The sequence below is a fragment of the Chionomys nivalis genome, chromosome 6, assembly GCF_950005125.1.
Source record: "Chionomys nivalis chromosome 6, mChiNiv1.1, whole genome shotgun sequence".
Lineage (NCBI taxonomy): Eukaryota > Metazoa > Chordata > Mammalia > Rodentia > Cricetidae > Chionomys > Chionomys nivalis.
The window spans coordinates 14729036-14750244 of NC_080091.1; the positions used below are offsets into that span (position 1 = coordinate 14729036).

Below are 21209 nucleotides of genomic sequence, written 5' to 3' on the forward strand. Positions count from 1 at the left end.
CTGGGCTCACTTCCCTTCTTCTTCTTCTTCTTCTTCTTCTTCTTCTTCTTCTTCTTCTTCTTCTTCTTCTTCTTCTTCTTCTTCTTCTTCTTCTTCTTCTTCTTCTTCTTCTTCTTCTTCTTCTTCTTCTTCTTCTTCTTCTTCCCAGCATTCTGTTCTGTTTACTCCATCCACCTATGTTCTAACCTATCAGGCCAAGCAGTTTCTTTATTACTTAACCAATGAAATCAACAGATTGATATATGACACTCCCACATCAGGAAGGTGTGCATCCAAATAGACTAGGGTCCCCAAAAGTCATTACATGCAGTAGAAACAAGTCCCAATGCCATTATCAATGGCTTCTCAGTCAGCCCCTATTGTCAGCCACATTCAGAGAGTCTAGTTTGACCACATGCTCGTTCAGTCCCCGTCCAGCTGGAGTTGGTGAGCTCCCATTAGATCAGGCACACTGTCTCAGTGGGTGGACCAACCCCTCATGGTCCTGACTTCCTTGCTCATCTTCTCTCTCCTTCTGCTCTTCAACTAGACCTTGGGAGCTTAGTCCAGTGCTCTGATGTGGGTCTCTGTCTCTATTGTCATCCATCGCTGGATGAAGGTTCCCTCCAGATGGATTTTCTGGTATAGGAGCAGGGCCTCTTCCTGGCCAAGGACCTTGGAGACAAAAGGGCTAACTAATTCTTAATTGACAAACTGTTTTTGTTGTATATAATCTTACCATGTTAAATTTAAAACCTTCATTTTTTAATTACACAAAAGGGGGAAGTGCTATGGAATAATACTCTTGTACACTGTAAATATTTGTCACTCGAATTGGTTTAATAAAACACTGATTGACCAATAGTCAGGCAGGAAGTATAGACAGGGTGAACAAACTAAGGATAATGGGAAGGAGAAGGGCTGAGTCTGGAGTCATCAGTCAGATAAGGAGGAAGAAGGGAATGAACATGCCATGATAAATAAGAGAGAAAACATGAAGAGAGTAAATAAGGAATATGGGTTAACTTAAAATATAAGAGCTAACTAGTAATAAGCCTGAGCTCTTGGCTGAGCATTTATAAATAATATTAAGCTTCTGTGTTGGTTATTTGAGAACTAGTGGGTGGGAGAGAAATGTCTGCCTACAATCTACCTTGGCTGCAGTAGGATCACAGATCCAGACATTTCCCTAGGTAGCAGCTTGGGTCCAGATGGCAGGCAGGCTACCCCCATCAGCCTATTCCTCACTACCTTTTATTTTCCATTCTGCCTCTTTCCATAGTACATGATCCATTCTGCTTCTATTTCTCTTCCTTTTCTCCACCATATGTTTGCTCATTATAATGGCACCTTCCCACCTGGTACTGCAGGATGCTGGGTAGACCTGTGGATTCCTTTAGCCAGCATGAACTGTGAGGACCCAGGCTATCCCATGGAGGTTTCTACATTTTATTTCTTAATGCAGACATTGTAGAGTTTGTTTCACTTTATTTTTATTTTTTTTATTTTGGACAGGGTTTCTCTGTGGCTTTGGAGCCTGTCCTGGAACTAGCTCTTTTAGACCAGACTGGACTCAAACTCACAGAGATCTGCCTGCTTCTACCTCCCAAACGCTTGGATTAAAGGCATGCTCCACCACCACATAGCTTGTTTTAGATTTTAAAAATCGTGTGTGTGTGTGTGTGAAAGAGAGAGAGAGAGAGATATCTGTGTGAGTACTTTATTTATTACAGTCAGACATCATAGGGTTTGTTTCAGGTTTTTAAGAACTGTGCATGTGTTTCATCTGTTGTCTAGTGAGTTCATGTGTACGTCCAATTACACGCATGGAGGTCAATGTTTAACTTGCAGGGGTCAGTTCTCTCCTTCTATCGTGCAGGTTCTGGGGATTGAACTTGAGCTATCAGTCCCAGTGGCCAGAACCTTTACTGGTGAAGCCTCCTTGTTGGCCTAATTTTATTTTAGTTTAATACCTAGATTGCAATAAAAAGTGTAATATATTTTCATAACAAAAACTTCCATTTATATTTCTTTTAAATATCCACTGGCTGTTGCAGTCAAGATATTTTCAACAAACTAACGAATATGAATTAAACAGGTTATTTAAAGATATTCAGTTTTAACTGGTCATTAACATCACTTAATATCAATAGGCTCCATTTATGTACAAAAGAAGACACAGGCTAAGAGAATGGATATGAAAACAGGATCCAGCCTTCTGCTTTTGCAAGAAACACACCTCAATCTCAAAGACAGACTCTACCTCAGAGTAAAGGGATGAGAAAAGTTTTTCCAATCAAATGGATCCAAGAAACAAGCTGGTGTAGCTATACTAATATCTAAAAAAATTGATTTCAAACTAAAATCACTCAGAAGAGATAGAGGGCATCTTTCACTCATAACAGGAACAATCCATCAAGATGTAGTCTCAATCCTAAAAATTTATACCCCTAATACAAGAGCACCCACATATGTAAAAGAAACATTATTAAAAACTTAAATTGCAATCAAACCTCACACACTAATACTAGGAGACTTCAACACTCCACTGTCACCAGTGGACAAGTCAGTCAGACAGAAACTTAACAGAGAAATAGGAGAACTAACAGATGTCATGAATCAAATGGACTTAACAGACATCTATATAACATTCCACCCAAACACAAAATAATATACCTTCTTCTCAGCACCCCATGGAACCTTCTCTAAAATTGATCACATACTCAGGAAGAAAGCAAATCTCCACAGATATTAAAAAAAAAATTGGAGTAACCCCCTGTGTCTTGTTGGATCACCATGGATTACAGTTAGAATTTAAGAACAGGTGCTGGAGAGATGGCTCAGTGGTTAAGAACATTGCCTGCTCTTCCAAAGGTACTGAGTTCAATTCCCAGCAACCACATGGTGGCTTACAACAATCTGTAATGAGGTCTGGTGCCCTCTTCTGTCCTGCAGGCATACACACAGACAGATATATAATAAATAAAAAAAATAGAATTTAAGAACGATACTGCTCTCAGAAAGCCTACAAACTTATAGAACAGTGAACTACTGAACCACCCCTGTGTAGAGGAAGAAATAAAGAAAGAAAATAAAGTTGTCCTATAAATCAATGAAAATGAAGGCACAATGTACCCAAACCTGTGGGACACTATGAAAGCCGTGCTAAGAGGAAAATTCATAGCACTAAGTGCCCATATAAAGAAAACAGAGAAAGCTCACATTAGGGACTTAACAGCACACCTGAAAACTCTAGAACAAAAAGAAACAGACCCACCAGGGAGGAGTAGAAGACAGAAAATAATCAAATTGAGGACTGAAATTAACAAAATAGAGACAAAGAAAACAATACAAAGAATCAATGAAACAAAGAGCTGGTTCTTTGAGAAAATCAACAAGATAAACAAATTCTTATCCAAACTAATCAAAGGAAGATATAGAACATCCAAATTAACAAAATCAGAAATGAAAAGGGGGACATAACAACACACACTGAAGAAAATCAGAAAATCATTAGGTATTTCACAAAACTTGAAAATGTAAAAAAATGGACAATTTTCTAGATAGATACCATTCAAGACCAGATGAACAATTTAAATACAGTTAAACTGAAAGGAAATAGAAGCTGTCATACAACCCCCCCCCCCAATGAAAAATAGCTCAGGGCCAGAAGGTTTTAGTGCAGAATTACACCAGAACTTCCAAGAAGAGCTAATACCTATACTTCTCAAAGTGTTCCACATAATAGAAGCAGAAGAAACCTTGACAAACTCTTTTTATGAGGCTACAGTTACATTGATACCAAAACTACACGAAGACTCAACCAAGAAAGAGAATTATAGACCACTCTCACTCATGAACATGGATGCAAAAATACTCAATAAAATACTGACAAACCAAATCCAAGAACACATCAAAATGATCATCCACCATGATCATGTTGGCATCATCCCAGAGATGCAGTACTGGTTAAACAAATGAGATTCTATCAATGTAATCCATCATATAAATAAACTGAAAGAAAAGAGCCATACAACCATTTCATTAGATGCTGAAAAAGCATTTGACAAAATCTAATACCCCTTCATGATAAAGGTCTTGGAGAAATCAGGGATACAAGGAACATATCTAAATATAATAAAAGCAATATACAGCAAACCAACAGCCAACATCAAGTGAAATGGAGAGAAACTCAAAGCAATTTTACTAAAGTTATGAACAAGACAAGGCTGTCCACTCTTTCCATATCTCTTCAACATTGTTCTTGAAGTATTGGCTAGAGCAATAAGACAACAAAAGGAGATCAAGGGGATACAAATTGGAAAGGAAAAAGTTAAACTTTCATTATTTGCAGATGATCTGATAGTATATATAAGTGACCCCAAACACTCTACAGAGAACTCCTATAGCTGATAAATACCTTCAATGATGTGGCAGGATACAAGATCAACTCAAAAAAATTAGTAGCCCTCCAATACACAAAGGATAAAGAACTGAAAGGGAAATTAGAGAAACATAACCTTTCATAATAGCTACAAATAACATAAATATCTTGGGGTTAACACTAACCAAAGAAGTGAAAGACCTATTTGACAAGAACAAAGACCTATTTGACAAGAACAAAGACCTATTTGACAAGTCTTTGAAGAAAAAAGTTGAAGAAGACAACATAAAATAGAAAAATCTCCCATGCTTTTGAATAGGTAGGATCAATATAGTAAAAATGGCACATCTACCAAAAGCAATCTATAGATTCAATGCAATCCCCATCAAAATTCCAACACAATTTTTCACAGATCTTGAAAGAACAATATTCAACTTCATATAGAAAAACAAAAACCCAGGATAGCCAAAACAATCCTGTACAATAAAGGAACATCCGGAGGCATCACCATCCCTAACATCAAAGCTCTATTACAGAGCTACAGTAATGAAAACAGCTTGGTATCGGCATAACAGAGATGTTAACCAACGGAATCAAATTGAAGACCTGGATCGTAATCCACACACCTATGAACACCTGATTTTTGACAAAGAAGATAAAATTATAAACTGGAAAAACGAAAGTATCTTTAACAATGGTGCTGGCATGACTGAGTGGCAACAGTAGAATAGTGAAAATAGATCCATTATCTATCGCCATGCACCAAACTCAAGTCCAAATGGATTAAAGACCTTAATATAAATCTGATCACACTGAACTTGATAGAAGGGAAATTGGGAAGAAATTTTCAATGCATGGGCATAGGAGACCACTTCCTAAATATAACCCCAGTAGCACAGACACTGAGAGCAACAATAAATAAATGGGACCTCCTGAAACTAAGAAGCTTCTGTAAAGCAAAAACATGGTCAATAAGACAAAATGGCATCCTACTGAATTGAAAAAGATCTTCACCAACCCCACATCAGACAAAGGACTGATTTCCAAAATATATAAAGAACTCAAGACATTAGACATTAAAATTTTAAATAACCTAATTAAAAAATGGGGTACAGAACTAAACAGAGAATTCTCAACAGAATAATTTCAAATGGCCAAAAGATACTTATGGAGCTGTTCAACACCCTTAGCCATCAAGGAAATGCAAATGAAAACAACTATGAGATACCATCTTACACCTATCAGAATGGCTAAGATTAAAAACATTAATGATAGCTTATGCTGGAGAGGATGTGGAGTAAGGGGAACACATCAATTGCTGGTGGGAATGGAAGCTTGTACAACCACTTTGGAAATCAATATGGTTGTTTCTCAGAAAATTGGGAATCAACCTACCTCAGGATCAGCAATACCACTCTTGGGCATATACTCAAAAGATGTTCAATCATACTACAAAGGCATTTGTTTAATTATGTTCATAGCAGCATCATTTGTAATGGCCAGAACCTGGAAACAATCTAGATGCCCCTCAAATGCAGAATGGATAAAGAAAATGTGGGAAATTTACACACTGGAGTATTTACACACTCAGCGGTAAAAAAAAATATGAAATCTTGAATTTTCATGTAAATGGATAGAAGTAGAAAACACTATCCTAAGTGAGGTAACCCAGACCCAAAAAGATGAATATGGATACTAGCTATAAACAAAGGACATTGAACCTATAGTTCATGATAGTAGAAAACCTAAGTAATAAGGTGAACCCTCAAAAAACATATATAGATCCGCCTAGAAATTGGAAACGGACAAGATCACCTGACAAAATTTGGAGCATGGGGGAGGTGGGGAAGAAAGGAGGGTGGAAGAGAAAGAGGAGTGGAGAAGGGCAGGGTTGAGGAGAACTTAAGGGATTGGAAGAGTCGAGAAGGAAGAAGGACAGAGATGAGAGCAAGGAAAGAGATATCTTGATGGAGGGAGCCATTATAGGGTTAGCAGAAAGCTGGCTCTAGAGAAATTCCCAGGAATCCAATAGGATGACCCCACCTAGGATCCTAAGCAATAGAGGAGAGAGGGCCCGATCTTGATTTGCCCTGTTATCAGACTGATGAATGAATATCTTAAAGATCACCATAGAACCTTCATCCAGCAGTTGATGGAAACAGTCAGAGACCCGTATTAGAGCATGGACTGAGCTCTCAAAGTCCAGTTGAAGAGTGGGAGGAATGAGAATAGGAGCAAAGAGGTCAAGACCATGATGGATTCACCCACTGAAACAGCTACCTGCGCTAATAGGAGCTCACCAACTCCAGATGGACTGGGAAGGAACAAGCATAGGACAAACTAGTCCCTCTGAATGGGGTTGACAGTTGCATGGCTGGGGCAGACTGAGGGGTCACTGGCAGTGGCACAAGGATTTATCCCTATTGCTTGTACTGGCTTTTTAGGAATTTATTCTCTTTGAATGAATACCTTGCTCAGCCTAGATATAGTAGGGAGGGAGGGACTTGGACCTTCCCCAAAGCAAAGTGTCTTACCCTCTCTAAGGATTGGATGGGGTGGGGTGTGTGTGTGTGTGTGTGTGTGTGTATGTGTCTATGGAATGGGAGGCTGGGAGGGAGTGGGAACTTAGATTAGTATTTTTTTAAAATCTAATAAATTAAAAAAAAAGATGTTCAGTTTAAAAATGTATCTTATACCTTATTCAACAGGAAAGGAGTATAATATTTGGAATTTCAGAGTGAGTTAATTTCTCTGTGGTATAATTAGTGTTCATATTTAATGATGGTGTGGAAGAAAGAAGACTCCTCTACATTTTAGATGCCAAGAAGTAACTCCTGTGTTTACATTTTATTGTGATTTGTCAATGGTTTTCCATCGAGTCTTGTCATTTTCTTTCTGTTTTAAGTGATATGAAGGTGCTTGTATTGTATTTGTTAAGAAGACAACACACTCTGGGGAATAGATAAGAATCAGAATGACTACAGCAGAAGTCTTTTTTTCTGTGGAAATTGTGATCTCATGGAGAAAATGAGGCTGATTGTTGACTTTATTTATTAAAGACTTCAGCATTCCTTGTTGAAAAGGAACCATTTTTATTTTCTTTCTTACAATATAGCAAATGTGTAACACGAGGGCTGGCTTGTTGGGGTTTCTGTCTCGCCCAGTACCCCACAGCCGGGAAGCCCCCAAGAAAATCACACAGAGACTCTGTATTACTTATAAACTGATTGGCCCATTAGCTCAGGCTTCTTGTTAACTCTTGTAGCTTATATTAATCCATTGTTCTTATCTGCATTAGCCACATGGCTCAGTACCTTTCTCAGTGGGGTAGCTTACATCTTGCTTCTCGGTGGTCTGGGCAGGAGTGCTGAGGGAGCTTCCTGCTTCCCAGAATACTTCTGTTCTCATCGCCCCGCCTCTAATTCCTGTCTGGTTGACCCACCTATACTTCCTGCCAGGCCAATCAACGTTTATTTAAAATAAACAGATCGAGAGAATACAGACAATTCTCCTACACCACAAATGCATTAAAGAAGAAAAATATTTGAAAGTTTCAAGCATTTGTTTCACAGGTAATATTTAATACTTTCAAAGAAAATTTGAATTGCATCCAGATAACATTGTTTTATAGATCTTTCAGAACTTTATTAGTATTATCAATTAAAAGAGAGAAGTTGGAGTCTGTGAGTAATATTGCTTGTCTGAGGTGGCAGAGATAATAATAACAATGATAGCTAGTGACAGTTGAATGCTTATTCTATGCCAAGGCTTCCTCAATGTATATTTACATTAAATCTTCACTGTGGCTCTGTTATCTACACAAGATATGTGACAAGTGAGGATTATTAAGAAGATTTAAGAAAGTTGCACAACTGGTTCTTTACTTAATGATCTTCCATAGATGCAAGCTAAATGTTGAATAAAAATAATGCAATTTCATGTTCTTAGCATACATATGTATTAAATTCAATTGTAAACTAACTAGTGTTCTTTATTTATTTTTAGCAGTGAGAAAACTTGAACATGGACCAGCTGATAGTGATTAGTGGAGACAGTAATTCAGCTCTTCCTGCCACACCAGGCTCTTTCTTTGTTGTATACCTAAGATTTTAGCACAGACTCTTTGATATATACCTAAGATTGTAGCACAAACAGTTGACAGCTTTCTGCTCCAAAGCGAAGAGGAAGAGGCTCCAAGAACCTCATCTTTCAAATATTAAATGCCTGGTGCTAATTCCAGGATCTAGTGATTCCCCTAATCATTAGACCCAATGACTCCTCATGCCCAAGACCATTAAACTTTGACAAGCCAGAGGGAGACAGACCTGTAGTCAGAGGCTCATGTCTTTGGCCTACAGTGGTCACTTTTTTGAAATCATAGATAGGATGCTCTGGGGTCACCTACAGAGCTGGACTAAAAGAAAAGAATATCTTAATTCTTCTTTTTATTGAGCTCTACATTTTTATCTGTTCCCCTCCCTACCTCCCCGCTCCCCTTCAACCCTCTCTCAAGGTCCCAATGCTCGCAATTTGCTCAGGAGATTTTATTCTTTTCTACTTCCCATGTAGATTAGATCTATGTAAGTTTCTCTTAGTGTCCTCATTGTTGTCTGAGTTCTCTGGGATTGTGATTTGTGGGCTAGTTTTCTTTGCTTTATGTTTAAAAACCACTTATGAGTGAGCACACATGACAATTGTCTTTCTGAATCTGGGTTACCTCACTCAAAATAATGTTTTCTAGCTCCATCCATTTTCCTGCAAAATTCAAGATATCATTTTTTTCTGCTGTGTAGTACTCCATTGTGTAAATGTACCACACTTTCCTTACCCATTCTTCAGTTGAGGGGCATTTAGGTTGTTTCCAGGTTCTGGCTATAACAAACAATGCTGCTATGAACATAGCTGAGCACATGTCCTTGTGGCACAATTGAGTATCCATTGGATATATACCAAAAAGTGGTATTACTGGGTCTTGAAGAAGGTTGTTTCCTAATTTTCTGAGAAATCGCCACACTGACATCCAAAGGAACTGTACCAGCTTGCACTCCTACCAGCAATGGAGGAGTGTTCCCTTTTCCCCACAACCTCTCCAACATAAGTTGTCATCAGTGTTTTTGATCTTGGCCATTCTTACAGGTGTAAGATGGAATCTCAGAGTTGTTTTGATTTGCATTTCTCTGATGACTAAGGATGTTGAACAATTCCTTAAATGTCTTTTGGCAATTTGATATTCCTCTGTTGAGAGTTCTCTGTTTTGGTCTGCATCCCATTTTTTAAGTTAGATGATTTGGTATTTTGTTCTCTAGTTTCCAGAGTTATTTATATATTTTGAAGATCGGCCCTCTGTCAGATATTGTCAGGGGTTGGTGAAGATCTTTTCCGATTCTGTAGGCTGTTGTTTTGTCTTGTTTACTGTGTCCTCCGCCTTAAGAAACTTGTTAATTTCAAGAAGTCCCATTTATTGATTGTTGCTCTCAGTGTCTGTGCTACTGGTGTTCTATTTAGAAAGTGGTCCCCCATGCCAGTGCATTCAAGGCTGATTCTCAATTTCTCTTCTATCGAGTTCAATGTAACTGACTTTATGTTGAGGTCCTCGATCCACTTGGTCTTAAATTTTGTGCAAATAGATAAGGATCTATTTGCAGTCTTCTACATGTTGACATCCAGTTACACCAGCACCATTTGTTAAAGATGTTTTCTTTTTTCCATTGTACTTTTTTGGCTTCTTTGTCAAAAATCATGTTTTCACATATGTGTAGATTAAAGTCAGGGTCTTCAATTTGATTCCATTGATCCATGTGCCTGTTTTGATGTCAATTCCAACCTGTTTTTTTTTTTTTTTAATTACTATAGTTCTACAGTAGAGTTTGAAGTCAGGGAAGATGATGACTCTGGAAGTTTCTTTATTGTACAGGATTGTTTGAGCTCTTCCTTTTTTTCTTTATTTATATGTTTATTTTGGTATTTATTGAGCTCTACATTTTTCTCTGCTCCCCTCCCTGCCTCTCCCCTCCACCATTCAGCCCTCCCTCAAGGTCCCCATGCTCCTAATTTATTCAGGAGATCTTGTCTTTTTCTACTTTCTACTTCCCATGTAGATTAGATCTTTGTAAGACTCTCTTAGTGTCCTCATTGTTGTCTAAATTCTTTTGGATTGTGATTTGTAGGCTGACGTTTTTTGTTTTATGTTTAAAAACCACCTATGAGTGATAACATGTGATAATTGTCTTTCTGTGTCTGGGTTACCTCACTCAATGTTTTCTAGCTCCATCCATTTGCCTGCAAAATTCAAGATGTTGTTATTTTTTTCGGCTGTGTAGTACTCCATTGTGTAAATGTACCACACTTTCCTTATCCATTCATGGAGAATACAACATCAATGCTGAAAGGATTTCCTTTCTCCCTTCTGTCTCTATTGTAAGTCCCACCAGAAGCCTACTACTTAGTTAAAAAGACAGGAGGGTCCTACTTCTCTTCTGTTTCTGTTTCTGGCCACAATTCCTGAGCTATAGGTAACAGGAATTTTATTTGAGGCTCCAAATGAGTTTGGATGTCTTCCTAATCGAGTCCTTTCAAAGGTGTTTGCAAAGGATGAGAAAGGGAAATTTAGTGAGCAGCATTAAGATGTAGGGAGAGGTCGGTCAATAGTGGTGCACACCTTTAATCCCAGCACTTGGGAGGCAGAGGCAGGGGGATCTCTGTGAGTTCAAGGTCAGCCTGGTCTACAAGAGTTAGTTCCAGGACAGCTAGGGCTGTTACACAGAGAAACCCTGTCTTGAGTCCCCCACCTCCCAAATGTAGGGAGAAAGAAATGTATTTTATACCTTTCATGAAGTTAGGCTATCTAGACTGACTATTACGTATGCATTATCTAATGTAGAGAGCACACACACACATCATATAAAATAATGTACCTATAACTCACTGAATAGTTTTAATCCTTTTCAAATATGCAGAAGGATTAAGAGGTGATAATTTTAGGAACCAAGTAGCATTTTAAAAAGCCCTTTGTTATTGTGCATCCAGTAATCAATGGAAAAACTCACAACAACAATCAACAGGGTCACCTTCTTCTCCTGCTGTTTCTCTTTCATCACAGTTTATCTTCTGGAATGAAGCCCTGCACTCATTCATAGGGAGTTCTGACTGGCACACTTATAGAGCCAACCAAATGGTAATACTTAGTAAATGGCTTTTTAGATAGTAGATACACAAGAATTGAAGACTCTATCAAAGACCCATGTGATCAAGAGGGCTAAAATTTGAGGCATCCCCCCCCCCCAGGTAACTGAAGAGAACTACAGACAGATGGGCCAGAAGTTGTAATTTGGGTTTTTAAAAATTATTTCTTTTATTATTTTGTTATTTTAATTACATAATTTTGCTGACCCACTTCCTCCTTCCAAACCTTCCCATATACTGTGCTCTCTATCCCTCCTTGTTCTCTATCTTCTCCTTCCTCTCTATCCCCTCTTTTCTCTCTATCTCCTCCTTGCTTATGTACCCTCCTTCTTCTCTAGTCCTCCTTCCTCTCTATTCCCTCTGTGCTTTCTAGTCCCTCCTTGCTCTCCATCAAATAGTGACCTTTTTTCATTATGTAAAGTGGTTTTTCTGTGACACTCACAATTCTCTGATCTACAGTCTGCTCCTTAGTTGTAAGACACTTCCCTAGGTATATTTGTTGCTGTTGAGACAAGTTCCCTCCAATCAGCGGATTGAAGCACTGAGCATATGGTGTCTCCATTCCTGTGAGTGAGGCACGCATCTGGGGATGGCTCAGTTGAATGGCTGTTTCACCTTCTTCTTGAGGTTGTACTCAAGGAGTCAGACAGGCTGCTGTCATCAGAGACTTTGTTAGGTTTGGAGGATCCACTTCTAAACTCACTCAGTGTTTTTGGTGAAGCCTTCAGCTCTTTGTCATATGTGCCTTCTTACACTGCTTCTCACAGCAAGGTCCCTGACCTCCCAAAGGATGAAAAAGAAATAGTGAAAAAAGTTACATTATAGGGTGATCTCAGTTGACAGGGTACCACTTATTTAAAATTCTTTTTAAAACTGTATTTCCTATTCCATTGACCATACAAATCTATCTATCTATCTATCTATCTATCTATCTATCTATCTATCTATCTATCTATCTATCTATCTATCTACCTACCTACCTATCTCGTTTATCTGTCTATGATTTAGGCTCAAATCTTTGACAGCCATTTTGGATGCCAGATAACATATCTGACTCATGTAATTTCTTGCTTTTGTCTAGGAAGATAGTTGCTTCAATTAGCCAATAAGTAAAGTAGCTCGGACTGTCTTTGAGTATGCCATATCTAAGTCATAGAGACTGGAAAAATGGCAAATACTAAAGACTGAGGTAGGAGTTACTGAGCCAGTGAAGGGTAGAGGAGGCCAAGGACTGATGTAGACAACTCATGATACTCCTAAAGGTAGGACTTGAGTCACTGCCACTCAAACAGCCTGGTGACTCCAGAGTGGGTGGGTCCCACGTTGGGCTCGCTGCAGTGGGCTACTCAGCATCCATCACATATATCCTCCTCCCCACCCAAAAATTTCACCTGCATTTACAGCATCCTTTATAAAGGGAGATGATCCAAAATCAGATTCAAGTTCATGTCCAGGATCTCTAGGTATCATCCTTTCCCCTCATCTGGTCTGGATACGAGCAGTTTTCAGTCTAATGATTTAAGGAATGCACTACTAACACAACTAGCAAAGAATTGTGAAAAATAAAAGAACCCATTGGAAAAGGGTCAGGAATATAATACACATTTTTCGTGGTCCACAGTTTATGTCTTATGCCCCTGGGCAGGAGTTTCAAGTTCTCCCTGCCACATCTGGCAGAGAGAATCTGGGTAGAAGGGAACAGAAAGTGAGGTTGCAGCTATTAATTGATACCAGGTTGCGGAGAGGCTTCTGGAACATTAGCCTGGAGGGGAAGGAGAAAGAAAGACGATCATTGAAGATTTTTGAATAGGGTAGTGACATGATCAAACTCCTTTGGAAAACTCAATTTGGAGGTGGTGTAAGTACATAATTCCCTTTAAAAGAGTGCCCCTGGGGCAAGTTTCCTCAAATAAACGGAACGTGATGCTTGTGAAAGAAATGCTAAGGGACGCCACAGTGAGGGGCTGTGGATAGCACAGGTTTGCGGCTTTCCAGGCAGGAATTATAAGTTGTTTCTAGGCACCGACGTGGAACAGAGTGGTTCGTTGCGTGTCACTTCCCTGGCACCCATCCCAGAGGAGAACAAATGAGTTTCTAAGACTCAAAAGGTCTGCATACAAGGTGGCCTTGGTAATACAGGCTGACTGGGATGATGCTTAAGTAGAAGAAAGAAAATCATTAGAGAACATATGTTGGATAACTATAACTCTTCATTTACTTGCGCATAGTGGGGAAATAATCTAATTGTTGCTTGTTTTACTTTACAGAACCTACACATTAACTAGTGAAAAGTTTGTGTGGCTTGTGACACACGCATGCCTTAGAAAGGACTATTTCACGGGTGCAGCTTCCTTCTAAGATACAGAAGACAGAATCTCCCAGCAGGCATTGGAGTCCCTCGACTCTGATGATCTTTCCACTCCTTCTGTGATGGTTCCTGAGCCCTAGATGTAGGGGCTGTGTTGTAGATGCAGCAGTTGGGGCTTGGCGTCCCATGGTCAGTTGTTCTGGGCATTTTGACCAATTGTCGATCTCTACAACAGTTCCCAACTGCGCCTGAAAGAAACTTCTTTGATGCGGGGTGAGAAATGCAGTTACCGTAGGCATAAGCATACTGTTTAGAATGCAGCTAGAAATCAGATGGGCTTGGCAAAGCGGCGGTAGTGCCTCCTCTCTTGAATGTTAGGACCTCACCAACCACGGGTACTCAGCTAGGTATACAGTGTTAGGAATGTAAGTCCAGTTAGGTGGGAGTTGGTTATCTCTAAGATTTAAGTGGCACCTTTGCACCCTCGGGGTGTCTTATTGTGGTGGTCATTGCTGTGGTTCCCAGGTTTACAGCTGGACTGGACTGCTGATTGCTTCTTTCCATTGGCAGCTTACAAAGCACCTTGCGCTACTGTGAAAGCTGGTCTTTAGGGAGGATGCTTCCGAGTCAGTTCCAGCTCCATTCTCTCAAGTCCCGTGACAGAACTGTGTGGTATCCAGCACAATGGCAGCACCAGTTGACGTTTTCAAGATCCTACTTCTAGATGAAGAGCTACAGGCAATCAATGGCTGCTGACAGAGGCAGACCCCTGGTAGGTTATTCAATACCATAAGCATAGGAGCAACTCTAGTGGACACTTACCTTAGGCATAAGCGTACTGTTTAGAATGCAGCTAGAAATCGGATGGGCTTGGCAAAGCGCACACACACACACACACACACACACACACACACAGCTCATGAATTTGAGAGGAAGCTGGGGACACAGGAGCTGGGGAGTGAAATGATGAAAATATACCACTCATGGTGTAAATGCATTTGTAAGTGCCCAGTACCATCTTCTATTGTGAGGGCCTCTTTCTTGGTTCATGGTACATTGGAACATCATTTCTCCTTAGATACCCGGGAAGGTACCCAACATGGCACATGGTGGAATGAGCTGACTATACTAGTTTGACATTTTAGATATTGAGATTTAATTTGCGTTTTACTTATCCCTGAGAAATACTGTGGAAGCAACTCTTAGAGTAAATTTGCATTATCTCTCTAGTATTTGACTATAGAGTGATTGAAATGTGTAAAAGAAAACATTTTTTTGAGGTAGGAATAGATTCATCATTGAGTTTTCTTGCCAAATGCTGAATTAGATAGTGGAAAAATTCTATTTATTTGGAGTTTGTGGATCTGCCAGCAAACTGCTGGGAAAAAATCAAGACAATCCAGATGAGGACTTGTGTCATGACATGAACCATAGATGACATATGACTGCCCCTTTAAAGAGAGAATATAGTTTCCCCCCCTTTTCTTTCCTGGTTTCAGAACCTTTACTAACTTTGATTTGCAGAGAACATTTGTGTTGTACAAAAGAATAGCAGTGAAAAGGAAAACATTGCATACTGCAGTGTTGAAATCAACCTTAAGGGTCAGGAAATTGAAAACATGTTTCCATAGTAACGCCAATTTAGTCAGCTCCCAGACGTTGTTTCTGAGCCATTAGTTTACTCTCGCGATGTCGAAAGAACATAATATTTACTCTGTATTGTGGCTAAGTTAATGTCACAATGCAAAACCCTTTCATATTTCTGCATGCGCATTTCAGATCCTTTCATTATGGTGGTTCTGACATTCAGCTGCGTGCACATATTGGAAAGCGCAAAAATATAACCGTTTTTTAAAACAAACAAGACAGCATGAACATACGGCAACTTAGGAAAACTGTAGCAGATAAAGGTGCACTGGAATTTGAAAGATTGCACTGCTTGTTGTTTTTGTCTAATTTTCTTTCTTTTTTTTTTTGGAATACCTTAAACAATCTAAGGTTTCAGAGAATGACTTTCTATCTGGTACAGGCTTGATGTCTCCTGAGGGTTTTGTGCCTGGTCCTTTTGTAGCTTACTAAGTTCGTGACGCTGCCGTAATTTGACTGATTGCATTTTCAGCCCTTTCCCCCCGTAAACTCCTAGCAAAGACACCGTGCTCTCTCCTCCGGCACACAAGCCCTGCTCATCTTCGTGACGGACTCTCACACTCACCCAGGCCTCCTGTTGGGTGTTCCAGATCTGCTTCTTAGCAGGACGAAAAAATGGTCCATGTCATATCTTGGAGGTCACTCATGATTGTCACGCCTACTTTTATCTGTGAAATAACAGTGCAATTCTGGGATAAATCCCGCTTGGTCACAGTGTGTGATTCTAAATTTTTATATGTTGCTGGATGTTTTCTAGTGCTTTGTTGTTTTTTTTCTTATGTGTGTTCATAAAGAATGTTGGTCTTCAGTTTTCTTGTGATATTTATGAGTAGTGGAGTGTATTTTACCTAAACTTCCAGTTTGTTCAAATTTAATAAAATAGAACAAACATGTTTTTTTGGTGTTGTAAATGTTAATATAATTTACTTGGTTGATTTATTTATTTTATTGTTTTACTTTTTGCCTTTCAAAGTTCTAAGGAGTGTTGTTCAGTTGCCAGGCAGTGGTGGCACACGCCTTTACTCCCAGAACTAGGGAAGCAGAGGCAGGCAGAACTCTGTGAGTTCGAGGACAGCTTAGTCTATAGAGCAAATTTCCAGTACAGCAGGAAAGCACAGAGAAACCCTGTCTCTGAAAAAAGGAAGAAAGAAAGAAAAAAAATAAAGAGTTCTCAAGAGATACTTATTAAATGCTCAGGTTTCTGTGAGGTCCTGGAGACATATTAATAAATAATGATTCATAGTAGCTGAGTAACAGTAAGTCACATTGTGTGTAAGAACACTGGTATGTGACCCCAACCCCCTTCTCACTCATATTCAGTGGCATCTGTGAAATACAGCAAGTAATTGCAAGCCATTTATAGGCTCTCTGTGGATACTGAATTAAGATTACACCTGGTACTTGTTAATAACTAGTTACTTTAGTGATTATTAACTATTATTTCGATTACTATTTCCTGTTACTATACAATCATTTGATTTAATTCTCATAGTAGCCCAACAAAGAGGTTGATATCACCTCCAGTTTCATATTAGAGAAACCAACAGGCTCATAGAGGAGCAGTCCGGGGTCCCTGATGGGGAGAGTCATGTTCAGGACGGGCTTGGCTATCAAGCCAGTATTCCTGCACTTATATACAAAGCTTTCCTCTAGGAGCACTTGCCTAGTTTTCCCAGGAATCCTTGTCTAACAGCCAGCTTAACCCTTCAGCTTCCAGAAGGATCTCCAGAAACACATTCCTCTAAAATCAGTTTGAAAAACGAAACAAAAATATCATCAATTGTGTTTGAGTGCTATTTCTGCCTTAGTATAGAGAAGAAACATGCCAATCTATGGTGGCAGCTTAAAGTCAAAACATTCCAGTATTTCCCTGCACATTTATTTTGGGATTCTGCATTCAGTGGAGGGAAAGTGCAATTTGTATATGGGAGCTTTTTTCCCCTGGAATTTTCTTTAATGTTGAAAAGCTCAGCTGAGTAACCCACACTTTTGATGCATATTTGGATCCTCCTTCTACCTTTGATTTTGACTCCTGTTCCATCACTGTTTTCCAAGGAAAGATAGAAATTACATATGAAAACTTTGGTTTTTCTGGACTTCTTTTTAAGGTTAAAAAGCTCAGTAAAGGTTGTTTTTTGTCTGCAGGGACCTTCTTTCTTTTAGTCCTTGTTTGATCAAACTCTTACATTCCAGGGCCTTCTGACTACCTGCTTCTGGGTCAGGTTCCCCACTTCTGAGTTGTTAAATCCCCAGTTTTCATACCACATGAAAAACAGTAGGAAGAGGGCCACTACATACATACGAAGACAAATGAATAAACATTTAGGGCTAAACTTAGTTCACCACTCTCATGTAGAAATAGGATTTGCATGTGTGGGGAGGTGAGGGGATAAGAACTGTTACTGACCTGGGATGCGGGGGCATCAGAAGGAAGAAAACCAAGTCGAGGGAAGCAGAGACACAGAGTGAAGATGGGACTGCCACTGTTCTTCTGCCCAGAGGCACTGGCAGTGATCTGGCCCCTACAGGAGATTGGTGCAGCAAAATCAATGTCCTTGGAAAGGAGAAGAAACAACTTACCCTGTGTCTTCCTGTTGCTCTGGTGACTCTCACTAGGGAATGTTTCTAACCCTAGATCAGAAAATTAGGCTCAGCCTCCCCACCAAAATCCCTCAGAGATGGATGAAAACTCAAGAGCAGATAGCTTCTAGAATGAGAAAATAATTTTAATTTTAAAGGAAGAAAATTCTAATGTGCACCGAGTGTGAGCTGCCCAGGACCAGATATGTTGTCCTGATGGGTTTTCTTGTGTTCCTTCCTCTAACAGTTTTTATTCCTGACTTTTCGGGTGGCCCTTCTTTGAAGTGTTGCCTCATCCAGCTGTTATGATGTTTAATCTGCAGCTGCCAACTTCTGGTCTGTGAGTTCCCAGAAGCAGGGTGAAGGAGACAGGGGTCTCTCCAGCTTCTCAGTCTTAGCCCCAACCAAGTTGTGATCTCTAGTCAATACTGATTCTTTTTTAAGCCTGACTTTGTCTTACCTCTACCCTGGGGTAAGTAACACAGCAGAATTCTGTACAGAATTCAAATTGCTTAAGCCTACACAAACTTCAATTTATTCCTCTTTTCCTGATTTCTCCCCTCCCTTCCATCCAAGTAAGTCATTTTTCTTTGTGAGTGTGTGTGTGTGACATGTAAATATCTTCTTTTTTCATGATAAAAATTATATTAGAGTCTTAAAGCTAAGTAGGGTGTAGGGTGCTTTCCTTAGGAAAAACAAAGTAATCGTTCAGTCGGCTGACCATCTGGTTTTGATCCTAATGTTAGTCCATTTGACACTTTGAATAAGGGAGTTGTTGACTTTTCATTTCAGAAGGCCGACTAAGGCTGGCTACTCACATGATTCTCCTGCCTCCGGTCTGGTGGTCTAACTTGAAGGTGAAGTGGTCTTTAGCACACGTTTTTCCTGCCTTACCTGAGGCAGGACAGCATGGATTACCAGTCAGGAACATGAAGAAGGCAGAAAGCAGGAGGCAACGTACAACAGCCCCATTTCTCAAACACGGGGAGGCATATACGTTGTAATATTTCAGTGTGTTTTCTTCTTCTTGGACATTTGACAGTAATATGCAACTTTTCCTCTGGTAATGAAAGGGTTTCGGAGACCAAGCGCAAAGAAGGAAAATGGCGAAGGAGAATTTGCATTCTCTGCTGTCTCAAGTGTCTCACGTGACAGTTGCTCCCACATAGACTTAAGGATATTATCCACAGATTTGCTTTTAGGCAGTGGCTGGTGTTATGAATCTTTCTTCAGCCTTACATGGTAGGACGAACATCTCTTGGCTATGGCCTTATATAGCTGTCATTATACATACCTAGCTAGCTAATTTATTAGAAAAGCTAGCATGAATATAATATTCACAATTTAATAACAGAAGCCTTTTAGATTAGAATTAATTCCGTAGCCTTAAGGGAATTCTGACTCAGCCAAATAGTGGGTATAGTAGGCGATGCCAGGCTAACTGAATCTGCTCCCTGTTTGGTATCTGTCTTGTGCATACTAGGCTGACCTCGAACTCACTGTGTAGCTGCGATTGGCCTTGAGCTCCTGATCTTCCAGCCCTAGCCTCCCAAATTCGTAGATCTGCGCTTTCTTTTGTATCTGCCCCAACCACCATACAGAGCCGGCAGGCCTCACAGTGTCATGGAGGATGTTACATGTACATCAAAGCAGCCTTTGATTTCTCACTTCTTTTCTATATAGAAGAATCATTAGGAAATTCAGATAACTCAGAAAGTCTAAATGAAAGCTTCAGAGACAAATGTAGATTCATTATGAAGAAAGGATGAGAATTTGAAAAAAAAATGTTTAAACAAAAGTCACTAAGATTAATGCTTATTTCATAATGGCATGATGGGGAGAACCCAGATTGCTGGGTTGTTTCTGCTCTCTTATTCTGGGTCTTTTGTTTGCTTGGCAGTGAATTCTCTTGCTCATGCCCCTCCCCTCCTGTTTCCCTACTCTCTATTATATATCTTTCTCTCTACTCTCTCTGAGGAGTAAAACATGAAGCTCTGAGAGTTTAATTCTTTTTTTTTGTTTTCTGTTTTAGACCGAGGTCAGCAATCTCCCTGATAAATGGAAAACATTTAAGACATTTCAGTAATCTTTATGCTGGCATTTTGTTACATTTTATTTAGACTCATTCTTAAAAACCAGTGTGGTGGATGTCTCAGCCAGAGCAGGCCACCCGGTAAGTCCTGACACTTCGGATTTGAATGAAAGAGAAGAAATAAACCATCAGAGATCTTTCATGGTGCACGAATGGGGTAGATCTGACATCTGATTTACAGACAAGGCAACACTTCTTTGGGACTTCTGTGTTTAAGAAAATAAACAGTGTGTATCAAATACTCGAATGCACATAAAAGCAAATTTCCAGAAACTTAAAATCACTCTTTAGCATTGAAATTGTTTCTTCCTCGGCGCTACCTGCGATGTGGCTGCCTTCTCATTTGCAGCATCATGGCTGCCCTGCGGCCTCTGGTGAAGCCCAAGATCATCAAAAAGAGGACCAAAAAGTTCATCCGGCACCAGTCAGATCGATAGATATGTCAAAATTAAGCGAAACTGGCAGAAACCGAGAGGTACTGACAACAGGGTGCAGAGAAAATTCAAGGGCCAGATTCTAATGCCCAACACTGGTTACGGGAGCAACAAGAAAACCAAGCACATGCTGCCTAGCGGCTTCCAGAATTTTCTGGTCCACAGCGTCAAGGAGCTGGAAGTGCTGCTGATGTGCGCAAGTCTTACTGTGTGAGATTGCTCACAGTGTTTCCTTCAAGAACCGAAAAGCCATCATAGAAAGAACAGTACAGCCGGCCATCAGACCCACTAATTCCAATGCCAGGCTACGCAGCGAAGAAAATGAATAGATGGCTTGCGTGCATGTTGTATTTGTGTTTAAATAAAACCACAAAAATTGTCCTCTGGGTATTTTCTGCCAAAGCGGGGGGGGGGGGGGAGAAATTGTTTCTTAAATTATATACCCCTGTCACTTTTAATCAGATGGCTTAGTATTAATGAGCTATCCTGGTCACATGGTAAACAGGTTTTGGATTGTTTACTCATTTTCAGCAGTCAAAATAAATGTAATTGGAAACAGCTGTTCTCACATCTGTTCTGACAACCTTCCACCTCCAGCTCCGA

At 39.8% G+C, this 21209-nt stretch overlaps 1 pseudogene; it reads left to right on the forward strand.

The window, feature by feature from the left end:
• The first annotated feature begins 20525 nt into the window (after window positions 1–20525).
• LOC130876520 (60S ribosomal protein L32-like) lies at window positions 20526–20935 on the forward strand (annotated as a pseudogene).
• The last annotated feature ends 274 nt before the right edge of the window (window positions 20936–21209 follow it).